An 18,572-nucleotide genomic window follows, 5' to 3' on the forward strand; every position below is an offset into this window, starting at 1 on the left:
AAGGAAGAAACTGTGTAAGAGGAAGCACGTTGATTCCCAAGATGAATCCGTCACTTCAGATACTGACCTCGATGATGTGGAGGGATCCCCTAAATCGTCCTCGGATGACGTCTCTTTCTCGGATATCCTTGAGATTTTGAGACAGAGAGGCGATTGGCAATCCAAAGCCCCTACCGCTGAGGAGTCAGTTTTCCTCAAGGCCTTCGGGGCCCAGCCCTCCTCCTCCTGGGTGTCTCCACCCTTCGATGAGCTATTGGACCTAATCTCTCGGAGGGTGTGGGAACATCCTGACTCAGCGGAACCGGTGCCTGCCAGGCCCAATAAGTTCCTTTCAGCTCCCCCTCAGAAGGTATTCCTTACTAAGGGCGTCGCAGTTGATGCTATGGTGGTGGCATCTGCCACTCAGCAGGATGTGGCAGAGGCTTCGACGTCTATTCATCCTCCTAATAAGGATTCTAGGAGCATGGATAGGTACGAGAACTCCCCCTGAACCACCTGGTTCTGATTACGGACAGTTGTCGTCGGGACCTCCGTTTGTGGCTATGTCGGTCCAACCTGGACTGGGGGCGTCCCTTTGCCCTTCAGCCCCCTGTTGCCACAGTGAACACGGACGACTCCCAGATAGGGTGGGGGGGTCATTATCTGGACAGGTCTGTCCAGGGCACGTGGCAGGATTGCGAAGCACACCTTCACATCAATATCCTGGAAATGAGAGCGGTGCTTCTGGTTTTACAAGCACTTCATCATGCTCTCCCCCAAGGTACTATTGCGATTCTGTCCGACAACATGTCGGTAGTTTGGCACATAAACAAGCAGGGCAGAACCAGGTCCTACCCTCTTTGCAGGGAGGCCATGAGAGTATGGCACTGGGCCATAGCCTTTCGACGTTTCCTAGTAGCCACGCACATTCCGGGAAAAGCCAATGTGATTGCAGACAGGCTCAGCAGGACTCTTCTGTTACCCCACGAGTGGTCCCTCAACAACAGAGTGGCTGCGCAGATCTTCGCCAAGTGGGGTCTCCCTTGTTGCGACTTGTTCGCCAGCCCCAACAATGCGAAGTGCAGAGAGTTCTTCACTCTGACACCTTCTCAGGGTCAGTCTCCCAGGGATGCTCTAGCCCACAATTGGCCCCCGGGTCTGCTTTATGCCTTCCCCCGATTCCCCTTCTCCCGAGGGTGATTCAGAAGGCCCTTCATGTCGGGTGCCACATGATTTTGGTCGCCCCACATTGGCCCCATCAGGTTTGGTCCCCGTTTCTTCAGAAGTATACGGTACAGGGCCCTTGGATTCTGGACCCAGTACCGGATCTGTTATCCAATCTGTTGGGACACTCTCATCCGTCCCTCCGGTCGCTCCGACTGGCTGCTTGGCTACTCCACTTCCATCCTTAGTTAGGGATCTTTCCTCTTTCTTCAGAAGTGATGCACATCTTGTCTTCTTCCCACAAGCCGTCTACCGTTAAGCTGTATTCCAGCAAATGGAAAAGATTTGTTTGTTGGGCCCAGCAGCGAAGCATTGATCCTCTCATGGCCCCAGTACCGCAGGTCTTGGAATTTCTAGCTTCATTGTTTCATTCTGGCTCTTCAGTCTCCACACTTAAAGTTCAACTGGCTGCTATATCTAATTTTCATGTTGCTATCGAGTCTTCTTTAATGGCCAACAGACTGTGCAAGTCCTTTCTTAAAGGAGCCTGGCTCCTCAGGCCTCCTATGGTTCATCCTGTACCCCCTTGGGACTTAAATTTAGTTCTGGCCTCCTTAACTGCCCGTCCCGTTGAGCCGGCAGCCACTTGTGATATAAAATTCCTATCTTGGAAAACTGCTTTTCTAGTGGCAATTACTTCTGCTAAGTGTGTTTCAGAGCTTCAAGCTCTCTGTTCTTCCCCTCCTTATTTGATCTTTCACAGAGACAGAGTTTCCCTTAGATTAAATCCATCCTTTTTGCCCAAGGTAGCATCCCCTTTATGCATTCAACAATCATTGGAGCTCCCAGTTTTTTTCCCAAATTTTTCTATATACTTTCCACCAGTTGGATGTTCACAGGCAACTGCGTTTTTACTTGGATAGGACCTCTCAGACTCGGAAATCTGACCAACTGTTTGTGTCCTTTACGGAGAATAGGTTAGGTCTTCCAGTTGCCAAAGCCACAATTGCCAAATGGATTAAGGATTGCATCTCTTTCATTTACTCCCAGTCAGGCAAAGAGTTGCCTTTCCCAATCAAAGCTCATTCTACCAGGGCTATGGCCACCTCTGTAGCTTTTCATTCCAAAGTGTCAATAGATGATATCTGTGCGGCTGCTACTTGGTCTTCTCCGCACACATTCATTTCTCATTATAAGCTTGATGTGGCTTCCCGAGGTAGAGCTTCTTTTGGTTCCGCAGTTCTCAGGAGTGTGTTCCAGTGAGCCACCCAGGGTTTTAGGTGCTAGGGACGCTGTCCCATCAGTTATGAATGTAGGCGAGATAGGATCCCATTACATCTTTTAGTTATGTACTTACCATAACTTTGGATGTATGGGATCCATCTCGCCTACATTCATACATACCCACCCTCCTTCCCTCCACCTTTTGGATTTGGAGGAAACATTGGTCCTGCTGAGCTCTCCTCTGGAAGGGCTCTAGTTGGTTACAGTTATCGGTATGTGTTCTGTTCCTGTATGTATGGGTGAAAGCGAACAAACAAGATCTGGGGAAGTAGGTGTGGTGCATTATGGGATAAGGGGTAGCCTAGCCAATGAGAGACTTCGTTCTAGAGTATAGTGGCCGAGTCACCCATCAGTTATGAATGTAGGCGAGATAGGATCCCATACATCCAAAGTTATGGTAAGTACATAACTAAAAGTTTCTACTCCAGACTATTCCTGGTGCCCAGAAAGGAGGGCTCTTGGCGCCCTATCCTAGATCTGTCAATTCTCAGCACCTTCCTGGTGGTCCCAAAATTCAAAATGTGGACTCTGCAACAGCGTCTTCCTATGCTAACCAAGAACGCCTGGCTAGTTACCCTAGACTTAAAAGAAGCTTATCTGCACATCCCCATAAGGGAATCTTGCAGGAAATGTCTACGTTTCAGGGCTGGCTCTATGCACTATCAGTTCTCTGCACTTCCGTTTGGCTTATCTACTGCACCCAGGGTATTTACAAAGAGCCTGGTTCCAGCCATTGCATACTGCTGGCAGAGAAATATCCAAATTTACCACTACTTGGACGATTGCCTGATTCAGGCAGACAGTCAGGAATTGCTACTTCAGCACCTGACATTTGTAAAGAGACTTCTAACTTCTCTGGGTATACCATCAATGAAAAGAAATCACAACTGGTGCCCAACCAAAAGATTGTATTCCTGGGAGCAAGCTTGAACACATCTTCCCAGATGGCATTCCTCACGACAGAAAAACAGACTTATTTGACAAACTACTTCAAACTAATGGCCACTAAAACCCAGCTATCTGCAAGAAAAGTACTGCAAGCCTTAGGGTTCATGGCCGCATGCATTTTACTAATTCCATATGCAAGACTGCATATGAGGAAACTTTAATGGTACTTAAAAAGTCTCTGGTATCAACATTTTCAGGACCTGGAAACACTGATTCCTATCATTCCTTGTCTAAGGGCAGAGTTCCTTTGGTGGGCAGAGGCATGCAGCCACAACAAGGGACTTCCTTTCACTCAACCCCTGTCCTCCCAAACCCTGACAACAGACGCATCAGACTATGCGTGGGGGGCTCACGTGGCAGGCAAATACATTCAAGGCAAATGGAGCCCAGAACAAATTCCCCGGCATATCAATCAAAAAGAAATGTTAGCTGTACAGAATGCTCTGACAGCCTTTAAATACCTTATCCTTCCAGGACAACTCCTGATAAAGACAGACAACACCACAGTTATGTGGTACATAAACAAGCAGGGGGGGAACTTATTCCTACCCTTTCTGCAGGTTAGCCATGGCCCTGTGGAACACAGCTCTGAGCAACCAAGTGCACCTGCAAGCTCTATTCCTGCCATGCAAACAAAATTCACTGGCAGATGACTTAAGCAGAAATCTACTAGACCCACACGAGTGGAAGCTAGAACCCAACTCATTCAAACTTCTAATACGCAGGTGGGGGACTCCAGAGGTGGACCTCTTTGCCTCCACTCAAAACCATCAATTGAGCAAATTTTCCACCAGAAATCCCCACAGCCAAGCATAGACAGTGGATACCCTATCCTTTACATGGGAAAAACTCTCAATTTATGCCTTTCTCCTCTGCCCCTCCTCTCAAAAGTACTACTCAAGATCAAACAGGACAGGCCAAGGACGATCCTTATTGCCCCAGACTGGCCACGCCAGCACTGGTCCCACTCCTATGCAGTCTGACAGCAGTGCCACCCTGGCACCTACATCAGCCCCCCCCCCCACTGCTGTCCCAGCAGGAGGGACAGATTTTGCATCCACAGCTGCAAACCCTGAACCTTGCAGCCTGGCTTATCCCCTGAATACACCACCAGCAGCCCTCAGCAAACAGGTGCTGGATGTCATCCTTGAGGCCAGAAGGCCTAGTACTAGGAAATCCTATTCAGAAAAGTGGAAAAGATACTGTTCTTGGAGCCAGTCTCAAGGAAAGGACACAGCTGTGCCCTCCTTACCTCAAATCCTAGATTACCTTGCAGAGCTGCTCCACAAAGGCCTATCCTTCTTGTCAATTAAAATTCATGCTTCTGCCATTTCAGCTCACTACAATACTGAGCCACCTCTATTTTCTCACGCTCTCATCAAACAGTTCTTGAGAGGAGCTAACAGTTTAAGGCCTCCGAGGAGAGCTCCCACCCCTGCTTGGGACCTTAACTTTGTACTAGAAAAGCTCACGCTCCCCCTTTTGAGCCTGCAGCTACAGCAGAGTTAAAATTCCTCTCTTGGAAAACAGCCTTATTCTTGACAATCACTTCAGCAAGAAGAGTGTCTGAGTTACAGGCACTAATGGCTGTGGAACCCTTCATTATTTTCTATGCGGACAGGCTTTCCGTCAGGACTAACCCATCATTTATGCCCAAGGTGGTATCCAGTATGGCTTTAAACCAATCCATCCATTTACCAACCTTTTTTCCTAATCCTCAGAATAAAGGGGAAAGGATTCCGCACTCCTTGGACGTGCACAGACAGCTCATGTTCTACCTTGACAGAATTAAACCTTTCAGAAAATCTGACCAGCTGCTAGTCAACTTTGTTACAGGGGCAGAGGGCAAGGCCATTTCAAAGCAAACCATTTCCAGATGGATAGCACACTGCATTCATTTCTGCTACAAACACCATGGAAAACCTACCCCACAGGGTATCAGAACTCATTCCACTAGGGCTACCTCAACCTCTACAGCATTCCTCAGGGGAGTCCCTACTAGGGACATCCTGGAAGCTGCTACCTGGAATTCTGTACACACCTTCACCAAGCATTACCACTTACCTATTTTTTTTCTAAATCCAGAGCTGGATTTGCCACAGCAGTCTTACAGGGCCTGCTAGCCAGCCCCAATACTTCTTGACTGCCTCCACCCTTCCTCAGCTTTGGGAATCAACCCAAGTGTGATGACTGCAATAGTGAAACACGAAGAACATAGTACAGTTGTATACACTTACCATAAATGTAGATGTTCGAGTGTATTCACTTTTGTAGTCCTGGTTATCCTCCCTCCAGCCTCCTGTCTTTTCTATTCTTTCCACCTATCCTGTTTTGGCCATATCTTATGGAAATGGTATTTACTTTTTACTGGAGGCATCCCACACCATGTAATTGCTTCCTGTTTTGGGGGCTGCTGACATCTGGCGAAAGAAAAACTGATGTAATGGCGTCGGCTGCATGTTTTATACCCGTGACGACCTGACGTCATGGAAGAAGCGACAGCATCCGACGCAGAAATCCCAAGACTCTGGTATTTGGGGCGACTGAGGGCTACCTGCAGGCAGATAACCCAAGTGTGATGACTGGAACAGTGAATACACTCGAACATCTACATTTATGGTAAGTGTACACAACTGTACTTTAGTCAGCAAAGATGTTGATGTCACCCTCTTGAAGTCATCTAGCATAATGTGGTGGCTGTTCCTTTCTTTCATCCTTCTTTCTTGTCATCTCAAAACAGATGAAGGAAGCTTCAAAGATGAGGAGAATAGTAACAAATAAGAAGAAAATTAACATTATAAATGTATAACTGAAGAGAAAGTGAGAAGATGAAATAGTAATACCTGTTTTGATGGTTCTGTTGGAGTACTGCATGGAGAAATGAAGACTAGGAAGTACTTTACCACAGATATCCTAGAGTGTGCAGTAGCAGCATTATGATGACAGAATGTGTATATCTTTTTGCAACCCTCTATATTGACTGACCATTTTGTCAAATTTGTATAACCTGCCTTGAGATATTATGACCCGAAAGTAGGTTAGATTAAGGAAGAGAGTGCAGGGAGCAAAGCAGTCAGTATGGGGGATGGAGGACAGGGACCGAACTATCATTTAAGCTAGGGCTGAAAAGCTTTGTTTTAAATACCTTTATTGAATTATCACTTGTAACATAGGCAAATTTACATTTATATAAAAGTAATCATACTGTATTAACTTCACATGTATTGCTATATATCATATAACCTAAGTAACATTACAAATATTATTCAATTCCTGCCCCCCCCCTTTTTTTTTTTTTTTTTTTTAAGAAACATCTGTAATCTGATGTCCATTTCATTATGCATCACAAATGGGTCTTTGGGTCTGTCCTCAGAGCCAAGTCATCCATTTTTCAGTCCGATCCGAGCCTCAAACTCCTTCCTTTCTCAGATCTCGTTTGCCACCATTACAGGCAGATGCAATTATGAGCCTGTCTCTTGTTTAGGTAAAGTTTTTAATATTTCTCTTAGGATTCTTCCTATTTTTTTCTCTGTAGTCTAGAGTTAAATAGTTTAAATTTAATTACTACCTCCCCTCCCACTAGGCTACTTTAGTTTTCCCTAGTGTTAGGTCTTTCCCGCCCTTTTGTTTTCTCTCCTTTCCCTTTCTCCATTCTCTTTTCTCTTTCTCTTTACCTTTTATTAAAAAAAAGCTTTCCCCCTATCTTTAAGTTATAGTTTAGTTATAGTTGAAGTTAGTGTGTGGCTGGTGTCTGAGAGTGGGTATTTGTGTGAGTGCCTGGCAGCATGTCAGACAAACCAGAAAAGCCCTCCGATTTTAAGAGGTACACCTCTTGTGGACATAAGATTCCCCAATCTGATGCCCACAAGAGGTGCGTTTATTGCTTGGGTCCGGGGCACTTGGAGATGCCATGTGACATTTGCTTGGCCTTCAGTCCCTGGGCCCTTGGTGATAGGAGGAGGGAGCTTCTTGCCTCCTCTGGAGTCCACACTTCTTCCCATAAGAAGCAACCCCCCTCTGCTTCACCAGGGATGTCTGCTTCTGCTTCTGAAAAATGAAAGAAGCTTTTGGATCTGTCCCTGTCGGATCCATCTGCACCTCACTCCTCTCCGGATCTGAGAGGTCCCTCTGATTGGGGGGGTTTGGCACCGACCAGACTTCCCACCCTGCCGGATCCCTTTTTCCTCAGGTCTGACCAGTCTTTCGGAGCTGTTGGAGGCCATTAAGATCCATAGCTCTCATCTCCGGAGCAGGCACTGAGTCACATCCACCTAGATCACAGGTCTCAGAGTCATACTCTGCATCAGAGGAAGTCCCCCTCCCCCTCTCAAACTACCCGGCCAAGCATGTCACCGGTGCAACTGATGCATTCTTCCCTGTCCTCTCGGCTGTCTCATTGTGATATGGATCGGATGATAAGGAGTTTCCTCAAAGCCCAGATACAGCTGGGAATTTTCCCTTCTCTGATCCATGCTGGATCCATGAGAGCTCTGACCCCGATACCTCAGCCTCCTTCTCCGATCTGCCCAGCTTCAGAGAAGCAGGGCCTGGTGATCTTGAGTGGACTGGCATCGGATTGTGGGATACTCTTTCTCCAGCTCTGACAGTGTCCCAGACCGGCTCGGCTCCAGTTCTATCAGAGCAGAGCAATCCCAGATCTGAGGGATTGACACTGACTTCTTGGAATTGGTGTCAGCTCAGACGGTCTTGAAACTGTCCCTTCCTCTGGGGGCCTCGGTCTTTGACAGCTCGGGTTCAGTCCCCTCTGGTGATGTCAGATCTGGGATGGTCTCATCTCTTTCTCCCTTAGGGATTTTGGACTCTGAGGTGGGGCTAGTCTCTTCCACCATCCTCTGCATTCCAGGTGGCAGAGAGGGCTTTTTCAACACCTTGATACATGGTCCTTCCCCCGCCAGGCCATTCCCAGTCCTCTCTGGATCGAAGCTTGGCTCATTCATCCAAGCCATGGTCAGCCCCTTCTAGAGAGCCTCCAGCTAACCCCTCACCAAGGGTTTCCCCTGTCTTCTGAATCCTCCCCCAAGTACCCCAAAGAGGAGGTCCCCCGGAAGCATTGATGCAAGAGGAAGCACATTGACTCCCATTTGGAGTCTTTGACAAAGGACACTGACTTCAGTGAAGGGGAAGGGTCCCCCAATCTCACTTGATGATATCTCTTTTGGAGATATCTTTGAAATCCTGAAACAAAAGGGTGGATGGTCTTCTCAATCCCCTTCTTTGGAGAAGTTACTGTTCCTGTTGGTGTTCGGGATGAGACCCTCTACATCCTGGGTGACCCCACCGGTGGGCCAACTTATTGACCTCATAGCCTGCCAGGCTTGGAAGGGACTGACACCATGGAACCAATCCCGAAACCTGCAGATAAGTACCTTAGAGCTCCCAAGGATAATCCCTTCTGGAGCAAAGGTGTCCCGGTTGATGCCATTGTGGTGTTGGCAGCCACCAAGAAAGAGCTCGCTGAACTGAGCTCTACTATCCATCCCCCAAACAAAGAGTCTTGGGCTTTGGACAGGCATGGGAAGTGGGTGCATGCCTCAGCCATCTTTTCCCTAAGAGCACTGAATTACCTGGCACACTTTGCTTGCCTCCAGAGAGACTTAGTGAAGGAGATTTCCACCTATCTGACACAGTCACTGTTGGAGGGAAAACTACAAGAAGGTTTCCACACACTGAACACCTTGGCTTCTATTGCTAATTCCTTGATGAGGCTAATCTCCCATGTGGCAGAGGGAATTTCTGGAGCGGCTGGTTCAGGAATAGCCCATAGGAGACATGACTGGATGAGATTGTGCGGGTTTGCGGACCCCTTCAAAGCATCATTCATTAATGCCCCCTTTGACGGTTCCTCTTTGTTCAGACAGTCGGTTAAGGAGACTCTTACCCACAGTAAACTGAAGGGTAAAACTCTATCTGCTATAGGGATCAAATTTTCTTCCCACCCCAATGGACCTTTTCCAGGAACCAAAGGAGCGGGAAGAAGATGTGGTTCCGCAAATCCTAGGGGACCTTTCCTGAGTCGCAGGATGAATCCTCCTCTAGAGGCAGAGGGAGAGAATTAAATGGTAGACACCACCCCAGAGGGAGAGGGGTCCACAGAACCAGGGCTTCAAGGAACCCTTCTCTGACAAGCCATTTCAGCACTCCTGAAGCACTGCACAACTGTCCTACTCTGGAGGCAGTCGGGGTAGGTTATCTTTGCACCCAGCAGCCTGGACAGAAATGACAAACGACACTTGAGTGTTAAACATTATTTCTAGAGGCTATTATATTCCCTTTTCCCTTCTTCCTCCCCACACCAAGAAGCATCTCCCCGACATGCCACCCAGGCAGAGGAAGAATGCTATTCTAGAAGTATAAAAACTTCTAGACAAATGAGTCATCCAGCGGGCCCCAACCAAACAACGAGGATGCGGAACTTACTTAGGCTTGTTTTTGGTGCTAAAGAAGACCAGGGACGTTTAACCCATCCTGGATCTAAGCAGTTGGAATTTGTTTGTCAAGAAAACAAAGTTCTGCATGGTTACGGTACAGTCCATTCTACCGCTTATGCCCAAGGATGATTGGATGTGCTTGGTGGATCTCCAGGATGCGAACTATCATATCAAAGTAGACAGGTGCTCCAGGAGATATCTACGCTTCCGGCTGGGGGCTAGTTATTACCAGTTCAGAGCACTGCCCTTTGGCCTCACTACTGCCCCCAGGGTGTTCACCAAATGCATGATAATAGTCGAAGCGCATCTCTGTCTGCAAGGATTCCAGGTGTTCCCCTACCTGGACAATTGGCTCCTAACGGCACCCACAAGACATCAACTAGTCTGGGCAATTCAGGTGAAGTTGCGTCTGTTTTGCCACCTGGGAATCACACTGAACATGACAAAAATTCAAGATGGTCCTAGTCCAGGACATGAAATTCATCGGGACTCAGTTGAACACAGTCATGCAAGTTGCAGTTCTTCCTTTACAGAGAATATCATCTCTCAGGCAGCAGGTCCAATGCCTTCTAGACAAGCCACCTCCTTCAGCTCACCAAGTTCTCATAAACTTGGGCTCCAGTTTGGATGCCATCCTTCTGGTGCCTCTAGCCAGGTTCTTCATGTGAGCTCTCAGTGGACTCTGGCAGTTCAATGGCCCATCTGGTATCACTCATTTTCACCCCCTATCAAACTTGCTCCAATTTGCAGACATTATCTGCAGTGATGGATGCTCACAGATGATGTTGTCTAGGCAGGTCATTCATTCTTCCCCCTCCTTTGGCCACAGTGACCATGGACACTTCCCTGTTGGAGTGGAGGAGCATTTTCAGGGAAGTATGGTCCAAGGCACGTGGTCCCCTAAATAGACCAAATTGCAGATAAATGTCCTGAAGATAAGGGTGGTTCTCCTTACTTTGCAAGCCTTTCAGGACTGCCTTCCTCTGGGGATGATTGCGGTCTTGACAGACAACATATCAGTGGTATGGTACATCAACCAGCAGGGGGAAACCATTCTTACCCACTCTTTAGAGAGGCCATGAGGGTCTGGGAATGGACAATTGCTTCAAACCGTTTTCTCATTGCAGTGCACATCCCAGGAGAATCCAACATTCTGATGGACAGTTTGAGCAGGTTCATTTTGAGTCCTCACAAGTGGTCACTGAACCAGTCAGTAGCGAACGAGATTTTCAACCATTGGGGCCAACCTTGCTGTGATCTATTTGCCTCCCTCCTAAACAACAAGTGCAGCAGGTACTTTGCTCTGATCTTGTCTGTGGGGGAGTCACCCAGGGATGCTGTAGTCCACAATTGGCCCCCGGGTCTCCTGTACACTTATCCTCCAAATCCCCTGATACCCTAAGTTCTACAGAAAGCCAAAAGGTTGAAGAAGAATCTTATCCTCATTGCCCCTCACTGACCTTGTCAGCTATGGTTCCCCTTTCTGAGGTCTCACAGCAAATATTTTCCATGGATACTGGATCCCAGACAGGATCTCATTTCACATCTGACAGAACGACAGATCCTCAATCTTCGATCCTTCAAACTAACCACTTGATTTCTCCACTTCCAGTAATCTTTCTAAGGCCCAGACTTCCTTCCCCTGTCCGCAACATTATCCTTGCCTCTCAAAGGCCCTCCACAAAGAAGGTATAGTGTAGCAAATGGAAAAAGTTTTCCATCTGGGCTTCACAAAGGACTATTAGACCCCTTTTCAGCCTCAGTTTTGGATGTCCTTATGTTTTTGAGCTCGCTTTTCCACTAGGGAGCTAGTTTTTCTACAGTAAAGGTGCAACTTGTGGGTATCACATATTGCCATGTTGGGAAGAGAGTTGGGTTTCCTTCTATCCTTTTCTCTTTGAAACTCTGTCAGGCATTCTTAAAAGGGTTTTTTCATCTAAGCCCTCCAATCAAGGATCCTCCCCCCTTGAAATCTTACTTTAGTACTCCAAAGTCTCACCCAGAAACCCTTTAAACTTTCTAGTTCTTGTGAGCTGAAGTATTTGTCATGGAAGACAGCCTTTCTTGTGGCTATTACATCAGCCAGAAGAGTTTCAGAATTACAGGCTCTGTCTTCTCAGCCACCATACATAACCTTTTTCTAGGATAGAGTTTCTCTTAGGATGAATCCTTCCTTCATTCCAAAGATAAAAAATGGCAGTACAAACCGCTGCTGACACTCGTATAAGGAACGGAACTGGAATCAAATAGTCCACAATAAAATGCTATAATCCACAAAGCGGTTGATGTGAAAATTCACCAACTGGAATCATAAGTGAAACGCCACAAGAAATCGTCGCTCACTGAAACTGTTGGTAGTTTAAAAATTTTTTAATCACTATACAAAACGTTAAGCGCTTTCACTTGTACACCACGAGCTTCCTCAGAACAATCTGAATAGTCTGTCATTCATTTTTAAATATACCAAATGGCGCCAAAACAGTAATGTCCTTAAAGCTACAGTGCTTGTTCCCTAAATATAAATTAAATATCTCTATAATACAAATATAACTATTCCATATAAAAGATATGTTAGGTTAAAATTATAAAATATAAAATGTGTAAGGTTATATGCAATTGTTTGTTATTTGTATGTATCTAAAACTTCACCTTATATCAAACCAATGTTGAATGTATATTAAAAAAACATTATACTAACATATTGTAACACAAAGACTCTAATATGGGTCCACTGACATGTGTCCATCCATATGTAATGTGATTAATGATACTTTGCAATATTATATTGCAACATATGAACAGTGTAAAAAATGTAAATATAAAACATGTAAATATAAAACAAAAAGGTCTGAGCCCTTCATCAACTTTTTATCATCAATAATGGCTTAACAGTAATGTAATCATTTATACCAGGCCACGTCATTGCATCAGTGTAAATTTGCCACCAATATTCGCTATATGCCAAAGTATTTTTTATGTTGCCCCCTCTGGGATTTATCTTGACTCTTTCTAAAATTGCAAACTTAAAAGAATGTTCAGTGCCTACTGCACTGATATGTTTATATAAGGCATTTTTCACATCTTTGGTTCTAATGCTATAAATGTGTGAATAAATCCTTTTCCTAAATTGTCTTTCAGTCCTGCCTATGTAATATGCAGGGCAAGCATTACACTTGGCTATATAGATAATCAAACTAGTTTTGCAATTGCCTTGTGTAGGACTAATTATAGTATTGTTTACATTCTCCAAAAAAATAATCTTGTCTTCACAAATGTATTTACATTATCCGCATGCTCCACATTTATTGGTATGTTTCTCTTTTGCGGTTGCTTGTGTATGGCCATTTTCTAATAAATGTTTCAGATTCTTCCCCATTTTATAAACAAAATGTGGTTTAGATCCCAGAATTTTTTGTACATCATCATCCATTAAAATAATTTGCCAATTGTTGGTTAATATATTTTTTACTTGGCATGAGAACGGACCATATTGTACTATACATGCTCTCTTAAAAGGTAAGTCATTCACTTTAGTAATACTTCCTTCTGTTCCTAATGTAGTCTCACTACCTGCATATTTAAGTCCTAAAAGGGGTGTGTATTTGTGTCCCCACTCTTTTAGAATGTATATTCCTGTATCATACATCATACGTTCATCGTATCCCCTCTCTCTGAATAGCCTAGTTATAAATTTCAACTCTTCTTCAGTATCCTTTCTATCAGATGTCATTCTCAAAGCCCTAATAACTTGCCCTTTATAGATGTTATATTTAAGTTTCTTAGGGTGGTTACTATTGTAATCCAAATAAGAGTTGGAAAAGGTGGTTTTCCTATTGATCTTTGATTTAAAATGTTCATCTTCTAGGGAGACAAACGTATCTAAATACGCTACCCCATTATGGCTGCATTCGTAAGTGAATTTCATAAAATCACTGGATTCATTCAGATAATGGACAAAGTCGAGAAAGGAAGGAGAATCACCTTTCCATAAGATGTATATATCGTCTAAGAACCGAGAATAGTAGCTTATGTTCGCAAAATATGGGCTACTAAAGATGAAATTCTCTTCCCAATCCAATAAGACCAAATTGGCATATATGGGGGCGCAAGCCGCCCCCATAGCTACCCCTCTGGTCTGCTTGAAAATCTCTCCCTCATAGTAGATGAAGTTGTACTCTAATACTATGCTGGTGAACTCTGCTAGTAGGGTGATTCTGTCCCAAGTCATCCCAGAATGTTTTCTTAAACTATTGGTAAAGGCCAATAGCCCTTGTTCCAAAGGGATGCTTGAAAAAAGGTCCACTACATCCACTGATGTAAATAGGATGTTTTGTTTCTCTGTTGTAACGGGGTAATTCTTTAAAAATTCCCAGGAATCCTTGGTCAGGTGGGAAATTTTGGAATAAATGGGTTTGAGTAACGTATCGATGACCTCCCCGATGGGAAATGTTTTAGATTTGCTTCCTGAGATAATGAGATAATATATTTTTTTTAATATACATTCAACATTGGTTTGATATAAGGTGAAGTTTTAGATACATACAAATAACAAACAATTGCATATAACCTTACACATTTTATATTTTATAATTTTAACCTAACATATCTTTTATATGGAATAGTTATATTTGTATTATAGAGATATTTAATTTATATTTAGGGAACAAGCACTGTAGCTTTAAGGACATTACTGTTTTGGCGCCATTTGGTATATTTAAAAATGAATGACAGACTATTCAGATTGTTCTGAGGAAGCTCGTGGTGTACGAGTGAAAGCGCTTAACGTTTTGTATAGTGATTAAAAAATTTTTAAACTACCAACAGTTTCAGTGAGCGAAGATTTCTTGTAGCATTTCACTTATGATTCCAGTTGGTGAATTTTCACATCAACCGCTTTGTGGATTATAGCATTTTATTGTGGACTATTTGATTCCAGTTCCGTTCCTTATACGAGTGTCAGCAGCGGTTTGTACTGCCATTTTTTATCTTTCAAGTGCACCACAAACGCTTCATTGGCAAACATGAAGAAGACCATTCATTTGCCTGCGTTTTTTTCCCTATTACTCCAATAAAGGCGAATACATGATTTAATGCTGTTAATCTTCATTCATTCCTTATGATGGGTGTCGGTTCCATTCTCGGAACTGAGTAGGCCTTATAACAAGCTCGTGCCAGCCAAAAAACTCTCGAGGTAAGCTTTTACCCACAATGCCCTTCTCCCTGTTACCTCAGATCTCATTTGCCATGTTGACATAAAGCTGTGTCAAGCCACCTCTCAGCTAAGTACTGAAAATTTTCAAATTACTTGTTGTATTTCTGATATTTTTTCTTTCTCTACTTTATCAGTAAATTTACCCACTCCTTTACTGTTGTTATTTTGGTTGCTGTTTTTCTTATCATTTAGGTAGTCTTTAAGTACCATCATTGGTATAGGCCCTTTCCCCCTCTACCCTTGAGGTAACTTTCTTTAAATACCATTGTTGGTATTTTCCTTTCCCCTTCTTTCGTCCTTCTTCCTTTAATATAAAAAAAAATAAAAAAATCATTTTCTATAACTTCTATTATTGTTTTCTTGTGGTAGTTGATAATTTCTGTAGCTCGCCATGTCGGAAAAGAAGGGAGCTTCTGGTTTTAAACAGTGCGACCAGTGTAGCCTCAAAATCCCAAATTCAGACACCCGCAACTCTTGTGTGTATTGTCTGGATGTTCCTCACCTGTCTCTTCAACCACCTTGCTCTGTTTGTAAAGGTAGCAAGTGTAGTAACCAACACAAAACAGCCACCCGGACCACAGTAGCTCGAACAAGAACCAAATGAGTGACTACCAAATGTCAAAGTCTGTTATACAAATCCACACCACGATCCAGGAAACACAGGTTTATTACAACGAACATAAACCACACAGGTTGAGCGCTTTCATCCACACTAAGGCAGATTTCTTCAGAACCAATTAGCATAGTTAGCTAGGTGTGTTTATAAAGCTAATTTGGCGCCAAAAATCAGTTAACTTACTGTGTGTCAATCACTCACATTTTGCAAACAAATATTTTACAAATAAATATTGACTGTTATACATTGTTAAAAAATGTTTTGTTAAAAAATGTTTTTTCCAAAAGCATAAATATCCTATTCACATATATACTTAGTTGATAATCCATATGGTAACTATAAAAATATGTGACAAATAAAAAACATAAAAATATATATTGTACAAATATGCTATATGAATATGAGGAAGTGTCACTATGATAAATTGTAAATTGTAAATTATAAATTATCCTAAATTTGTCTAAAAATTTTTTAACCCCTTTCCAAAAGGAGATAGGGTTTGATACTAATGCTTTCATTCAAACCCGGCCACGAAGTGGCATCACATAAAATCTGCCACTTAGTTTCTAAACACGACAAACCAATCTTCCAGTTACCCCCATGTGCATTAACCTCAATTTGATCAATAATTTTGAAAGTAAAACTATGTTGGAGACCCTTTTCACTGATGTGTTTACTTAATGCATTTTTTGGGTCAACTTTATTGAGCGAGGATGTGCTCTACAAGACTAGATATGGAAAATCAAATGGAAATAGTAGCAGGGATGTTTCTGGCTAGGGGATATCCAGCTACCTTGGTGGAGGACGTTACCAGATATGTGATTGGATTATGGGGTAATAGGTACGTTCCCTTGTTAGGGGGCAATTTTGTTTGTGACACCACTAGAGAGACCTCAAGTCCTAGAAGGAACGTGTGTGTGATAATGTTTAGCCCATATTCCAACTTAGTCAAGGAAATTCTAAGGAGACATTGGGATGTTTTTTCAAGTAATGACAACACTTCCACAATATTAGGGAGACACCCTATCAGTGTATTTAAAACCTCAGCAAATTTAAAGAGAATTATTGAAGGTGGGAAGTTGAAAAAACATGATAGGGATGACCAACATACTAGTAAGTGTGGAAGATGTAAATATTGTCAATATATAAACAGCAGCAGGATTACAAAACTGGGAAATTACAACAAAACTGTATGCCATGGTAAGAAAGGAAATTGTAACTCTATGCGGGTGGTGTATTTAGCTTCCTGTTCCTGTTGCCCGGCTTACTACATTGGCAAGACGGAAAGGAAGCTTAAGACCCGCATATACGAACATATGTACAAAATCAATAAAGTTGACCCAAAAAATGCATTAAGTAAACACATCAGTGAAAAGGGTCTCCAACATAGTTTTACTTTCAAAATTATTGATCAAATTGAGGTTAATGCACATGGGGGTAACTGGAAGATTGGTTTGTCGTGTTTAGAAACTAAGTGGCAGATTTTATGTGATGCCACTTCGTGGCCGGGTTTGAATGAAAGCATTAGTATCAAACCCTATCTCCTTTTGGAAAGGGGTTAAAAAATTTTTAGACAAATTTAGGATAATTTATAATTTACAATTTACAATTTATCATAGTGACACTTCCTCATATTCATATAGCATATTTGTACAATATATATTTTTATGTTTTTTATTTGTCACATATTTTTATAGTTACCATATGGATTATCAACTAAGTATATATGTGAATAGGATATTTATGCTTTTGGAAAAAACATTTTTTAACAAAACATTTTTTAACAATGTATAACAGTCAATATTTATTTGTAAAATATTTGTTTGCAAAATGTGAGTGATTGACACACAGTAAGTTAACTGATTTTTGGCGCCAAATTAGCTTTATAAACACACCTAGCTAACTATGCTAATTGGTTCTGAAGAAATCTGCCTTAGTGTGGATGAAAGCGCTCAACCTGTGTGGTTTATGTTCGTTGTAATAAACCTGTGTTTCCTGGATCGTGGTGTGGATTTGTATAACAGACTTTGACATTTGGTAGTCACTCATTTGGTTCTTGTTCGAGCTACTGTGGTCCGGGTGGCTGTTTTGTGTCTGTTTGTAAAGGGTTTAGCTCCCGACCCCTTAACAAAGGGAAAAATAAATTAATTCTGAAGAGTCTCCTTAAGACACCCTTCTAGAGGCTATTTCTGGGTCTGCGGGCTCATTCCCTCCCAGTAAAGAACATAGAGACCACATTCAGTTCCTTCATCACCTTCGGGTGACAAAAAGCAGGAACCTAAGCAAAAGATTCCAGAATTGACTGCTTCAGCCTCAGGGCCTAAACTGACTTCTACAGCACCGTCTTTGGTACCGACCACGGTGCTGTCTTCAAAAACTGTGTCTTCGGCATCAGTCATGGCACTGATTGTGTCTATTGCACCGACCTTACCAAAACTAGTCATTTCTGCCTCGGTGCCATCCTCGATAACTTTAGCCCCAGCACTGTCCACGGCACCGTCCATGACTGTGGCACTGAGCTTGCCTCTAATATCTACGTCAGGAGTTTCTGTACCGGACACACATTCCACACGTCTCCACCCACAAGACTTTGGTGCCAATGGACCATACAGCTCGGACCCGATATTCACTCATGGTGGATCCCTTCCTCGGGCAGCAGTTCAGCCCTTTCTTGGAATGACCTGATTCCCCTGTGGGGATATCGACATGATCGACAAGAAGCCTCTCGGAATTGGATGTGGTGCGTCTTGTGGATCAACTGCTGATGGCAAGGGGGATTACAGCATCTTCCAATTCCCCTCCCTGTAGGAGTTGGGAGACTTTCTCCGCGGACTCCAGCATATTCTCCTCCTTTGACCTCTATACAGGCATCGAAGACCTTGGAACTGACACCCTTATCGGCACCCATTGCTTCGGTTCC

The 18,572-nt window shown here is 43.5% G+C and overlaps 1 protein-coding gene across 5 annotated transcripts in view; it reads left to right on the plus strand.

Annotated features, from left to right (window-relative positions):
- The window catches only part of LOC122815212 (voltage-dependent L-type calcium channel subunit alpha-1C-like), a 2,602,552-nt gene that overhangs the window by 994,164 nt on the left and 1,589,816 nt on the right, over positions 1–18,572 (plus strand). The gene's annotated exons all lie outside the window — the stretch shown is intronic.

Source organism: Protopterus annectens, chromosome 11.part0 (assembly GCF_019279795.1).
Source record: "Protopterus annectens isolate FY-2018-M chromosome 11.part0, PAN1.0, whole genome shotgun sequence".
NCBI lineage: Eukaryota > Metazoa > Chordata > Ceratodontiformes > Protopteridae > Protopterus > Protopterus annectens.